Raw genomic sequence first — 6000 nt, 5'->3', positions numbered from 1 at the left:
AGGAAGCAGTTTTTTCAGGCCATTCATAAGATCCTTTCAGAAATCTTAATTGCCAAGGACTTCAGTTTTACATCTTATTTGAAAGAGAGCCCCTCCAGTCATTTTATGTCCCCTAATACCATGCTGAGGCCATTAGTTCAGCAGTAAGAATTCAAAGTGCCATCTGCTGCTCTTTAGGTGTCTCATATCAAAGTTGAGAAATGACCTGACCCAGGATGTTTATCCAAGAAAGTATTTAACCACCTGATTTAACAAAGGTCTGGGGAAAAATGTATTTCTCTCAGTATCACTGTGTTGTCAAATTAAACTACTTTTCCAGCCCAACCTCCATCCCTTCTGTTCATGAGCATTCAGATATGTATTTGGGGTTTGTTTTTTTTAATGTTTACCACCTATTTCCACAGCATCTCATTTCTTTAATTGCTAGAGTACAGAAATGGATCCATTTTGTCATGGTTTATTCAATGTTTCTGAGAAAACAGGCTGAATGTATTTTTCTCTTCTCTTCACAGCTCCTTGTTCTGTTTCTTAATCAGGGAAATGACATGTGGTAGCTGTGATAGTCTAATTACTGGAATAAATTCAGGATGAAGCTGTTACTCCATGCTGCAACTTGCAGCCTTTGTCAGACTCTATGACAGCCTACGTGACAGACTCCAAACCACAGGAAATTTTAGGCATCTGTGTATCTAGGTATTTTCACTACACACTTCACTAAGGTAGCAGAGCTCTTAGACTAAAGTAGCAGTGCAAGGAACAGCTTAGAGATTCATGCATTAAGCAGACTGCTTTCTCATGATGCATGAAGCCTAAAAGATTTTTGAACAAGGAAATAATCTGTGTCCTGCAAAAGCAGAAAAGCTATTAGCAAAGTAAGCAATTACTCTATACCACAATACAATGTTACAAATATTGAATTTGCATGTACTACAGAAAAGTGGTGTGTGAGATCCACATGGTGACCTTCGAGGCTTTAGGCTTACTTTTTGATCTAATGCAAAATAAAAGGAGGATCTATAATATTAAGAAAAAAGTAACTTTACACACATTGCTGTGGATAGTTGGATGCATGTTTCTGGAGACGTGTTCAAGAACTAAAATCAGTTTCAACAAATCAAACCCAGTACTTCACAGTCTAAAACTTCTTAGCTATAATGATCCATACTTACTCCGTGTCAATAAAAACATGAAAATAAAAAATCTATAAATGAAACGCAAGTGCCTAGAAGCTGAAGAGAGAAACACCTTCTGTAATTGCAACCTACAAGCTATGATTTCCTCTGTCTTTTCCTCCATGGGGATAATATTATTTTTACATCAGTGTAAAAATCAGTAAAGGATTATTAATCTTTTTCCTAGATTTGTTATGGAGTATTATGTTTGTTCTGGAATTTGTTTTGTGTTCTACCTTCAGAGTTCATTAGTTGCCACCTTGTTTGACACCAGAACTCTGTGCTTTTAGTTTCCGCTGAAATCATTATAACAGAATTTACTGATACACAATTACTAGATTCTTGGTTTTATGGAACAAGACTGGCACCTTCTGGTGAATGAACTTAAATTCACTACTGAAATATGATTTCCTCAATCAGACCCTAACAGACTGTGCTTTTGCTAGTTAGAGATATTCCAGTATCCTAGATTTGTTTTCCCCATTGACTTTAAACTTACACATTCATAGTATTTCACAATACTTGTACATGAGTAGATTTATACATAGATACATGAGGATTTACCTGAAAGTTTATTACTTAATTAATGGTCCTCAAATAAAAAAAAATAATTTCGTATAAATTGATTTTTCACTCTGAGACTAGCAAGCTAGCTAATGTGTTAGATTGGTAAATGATACTGAAAGTTATTTGACCTTATGGAACAATAGAAATAGGATTTAAGCCTGAAAAAAACAGTGAAAACCTGCACTATTTATTTCAGGTATTTTTACCACTATGTTCTATGACAGTACAAATATGTTTACCAAAGCTGGATTGCTGGTTATTTTTTATAACCAAGGGATGATAGAGCACAGCATATTTTACATACATTTGGGATTTGTTTGTTCGAATTGGTGTCATGATTAGAGACACTTCCGTCACAGGTTGTCAGCTACCAGCAGATCCCAAGATAAACCTTGGTATTTTGCTGTCCACACCAGAATAACCCATTAAATATCCATGACAGCAAACAGAAACTCTTCTGTGGAGTTTTTTGATGGCTTTTTTAATATATGAGTTATAAATGTCACAAGGAAGGAAAGAATAAAGTTTTCTTGGTTTTGGGTCAGACAGTCTAGCTTTTCATGTTCAGCAGCCATTGAAAATGGGAGCAAGACACAGATATAGTCTCCTTGAAAAGTTGAACTTGTCTAGCAGAAGTAGCTTTCTAACGTTTATGGCAGAGATTGATTTGTGCCTTCTAATCCATCCCTACTGCACTGTACTATAGGTAGAAGATGGCTTGCATTAAAAACGGAAAGTGTCTGGGGAATGTTTAAAGGCTTCTGAAGTATACTTGATTCCTCCACTGATGTTTTTTGGTGGGTTTGATATTTCTGCATGACCTAGCGTGCTGGAAAAGAGGTGTAGGTTATGTCCATTCATTAATATGCTAATCAAAATTAAGACTTTTTTCTTAAATCATAGACCTAATTTAATACTAGTAAATTTATGAAAGTCTAAATACTATGGCTGTGTATAGCAGTCAGTGGACCTGACTTATTGTGTTCCTTCTAATCTGATGTTCTTAAACTGGTAGAAATTTAAGCTTTGCCCTTCCTCCAAGCAGTAGCATCAGCCACTCACCTTAAAGGTGATTTGGCTTAACCCAGTTCTGAAAATCAGGTCATTCACTAAAACTCTTTTATTTTTTAATCTACTTCAGTGCCAATTCCCCCACTGTTTTTAAGGCTGCAGATAGTTACTTGTACAATGGAAAATGTTACCAATTCCACCAGATTCTTTCACATAAGTCAAGGAACAGTCATGTCTTTGCAATTATCTTTGATGACTACAGACCCAATTAATCAGTCTAAGTGGTTCCATGTCCCATTTTATTATCCCTTATGTCACCCTGTCCCATCAGATTTCTGCTGAGTTGCATCCCATGCTCACTCAGATGCTCACTCCTAGCACCTCTCATTCCTGCTGTGCCTGCTGTCCACATCTCTTTCCAACCAGGTCAGAATAAAGAGATAAAGAAAAGAGTACACCAATTTGTAGTTTTTCAGTCTCTTTCAGACAGTACCTGGCAGGATGCCATTCACATCAAGAATAAGCCAACTTGCTGTCCTTGAAGTAATAGCGAAAAAGCTGCCAACCGATTGTGCTTGATGGGACATTATCACTGTATAAATTGTTTTCCTACAGCAGCACAATTCACTTTTAGGATTTACTGCAGATAACAATAATGGGAAGGTTGTGATAGTAAAAAGGAAGAATAGTCTCAAAGTTCTAATTTGAAATGTTTCTGTTTTATTAACATAAGAATGCTTGATAGAGATCATACCCTGGGGTATGCAAAGTATTTAGATGTCAAAAACTGTAGTAAAATCAAGCCATATCTCTAGAGGTGATTAGCTGGAAGGTACAGTTTTGTCCACCATCTTCTGTAAAATTGTCTACATTTTTTATTAGTTATGAAAACCTACAAGCAACAGCATTTATACTATGGAGTAGTACACAAGAATTATCATAATGTACCATCTTGACAGTAGTCAGTATTTGTGTTTCCTTTTCAGTTATTACTGACCCATCATTCTAGAGAAGACATCAATTTATTCTGAAAATATGACTTTGTATATCTTTTTATGTCTTATTAAGGGAGCCTCTAGAACTTAAAAATAAATGTCTCCAGAAAGATTTCATGTTGTTAGAAGGCGAAATAACAATGAGTGATAAGCTTTGTTTGCCACCTAGACGTTGCTTTAGAAACTCGTGCCATAATTGCCTGCAGAAAAAAAGCAGGCTTGTCTCTGTCTTGTCTCAAGCAACAGCCAAAACCAGTCACAGACAAGTTGCTAAGTATTTTTCATAACCAATTAACAACTGCTCTCCTACTTAACAAAGGTTGTAGTATTCATAACAAGGAAAGTAGGAAGTTTTCAAAAGGAATATCTGTTTTGAAGGTTTCCACCAGTTAAAAGACATGTCCTACCATTCTGGTTGCTGTGTAGTTCACAACTATTTTCTAAAATACTGAAGGAAATAGATGTTGCTCCAGGTGTTTCCACCTTAATTCTGCAGTCACACAGGAGTTGTCATTGGCACTGTATCCGTGAAACCATTCCAGACATCTAGAATGATTAAAAAAAAATAAAATAGAATTTCCCTCCAAGTAAAGGAGTAGTGAGGAGTGAAATGGGAGAGAAGAGGGAGCAGGAGGAACTTGCTGTTGTGAATTTTGGTGTTATATAATCGTTGTCAGCTTTGAAGTCTACAATTCTCTGTCCACAAAACAAATATAGCACAGGCAGCACTAGTATCTTTTTTACATGCTTTCTTAGAGACTACACACACTAGAGTGAGTAGGAGAGATGTCATTAAGTAAGGCAACGTGCTAATGAACGGGGCATGGGACTGTGAGACCTGAAGTTGATCCTCATTTGATATAAATTATTGCAACTCCATTACACCTCTTCTGTCTCTGTGGGACCACATAAATTTACAGTGGTTGAAAACTGATCCAAGAGACCTAATTTTGTTCCTGGCAATACCTTTTGACCTGCTGCATATGAATCTGGATAGTTCAGCTTTCCATTTAAAGAAGATACAGCACCACTTTGCAAAATATTAAAAGATACGAAAGAAACTGGCAGAGAAAGAGATTATCATTGCTAGTTAAAGTAAACACATTCCGGTCCTAACTGTGGATGTCTGCCATTTTTGTTATCAAAGAAAACTGGGAGCTGCAAAGTTAATTTATTTGTACTTTCCTCATGTGAGTCTAATGGAAGCTCAGTTACAGCATCGCACTGGTGACGCCCTGCTGCTCCCTCCTCCGTTCCTTCTACTGTCTTGTTCTATCCAGGCCAGAAGACTATCACAGAGTTTTGGGAAGTGTTTTGAGAGTGGTAAGTAGGAAGTCTGGAGCAGATGTTTTGTGCATTTTCCTAAATGATGTATCTATTTTACAGCTGTTTGCAATTATAGGAAGTGGACTGGATTTCATGGTTCAGCTGGTCCTCCTCCAAAACCATGGTTTTATTTTGCAAAGCACTTCTTTATGACTCACAGTCAGATGCCTTGCACATGACAGCTCTGTGACTGTTGTGGAAAAATATGATGAAGAAAATTTAATTTAAATACTCACAGTAAAGAGTTTTGTAAACTCTGAGTTATTTTTCTTATAGATCAGACATTCTATCTCCAAAAAACCATGTAGGGAATATCTGCCACAGTGGAAAGGTGAGGATACTTATTGTGCAGAAAAAGAGAATTTTGGTTGTGGTTTTCCATGTTTCTGTTGCAGGAATTTTTGTTTTTATGACAAGAAAAACACAGAAGGTAATAGATACCCATCAAAATCTTAACAAAACCACTTTAGTTTAAACAATATATTCTGTGAATAGATGCTGATCAGCTTGTTTCATAGAGGTAATTTTGGATACTGACACAGAACAGTCACTTATTTATGCAGCTGTAATTTAGAATATAAACATGAATTATGTAATTCTTAAGCCATTCAATCTATGTCTTTGCCAGACTCTTCTCCATTGTATATACACTCACATTTTGTCCACCTTCATTTAAATTTTCCTAGCTATAGAGCTTCTATTACTTTTTTTGTGAGAACATTCCCAAAGAAAATAAATCTCTCTGTCAAGAACTCTTCTTTGATTATTCATCTAAAATTTTCCTTTCATAATTTCATCCCTCTGCTCCTTTTTACATTTCTTTTTATTATGCTATAAAATTTGACTGTGCTCCTGGTTAACTGCATCCTTCAGTAACAGTCTGCTAGCATGTTTTCTGCTATATCCAGATTGCCTTGATTCAAAGAATT

The sequence above is a fragment of the Phalacrocorax aristotelis genome, chromosome 2, assembly GCF_949628215.1.
Source record: "Phalacrocorax aristotelis chromosome 2, bGulAri2.1, whole genome shotgun sequence".
NCBI classification, from domain to species: Eukaryota; Metazoa; Chordata; class Aves; order Suliformes; family Phalacrocoracidae; genus Phalacrocorax; species Phalacrocorax aristotelis.
The sequence above is the reverse complement of the archived record's forward strand: the minus strand, read 5'-3'. Positions refer to the sequence as shown.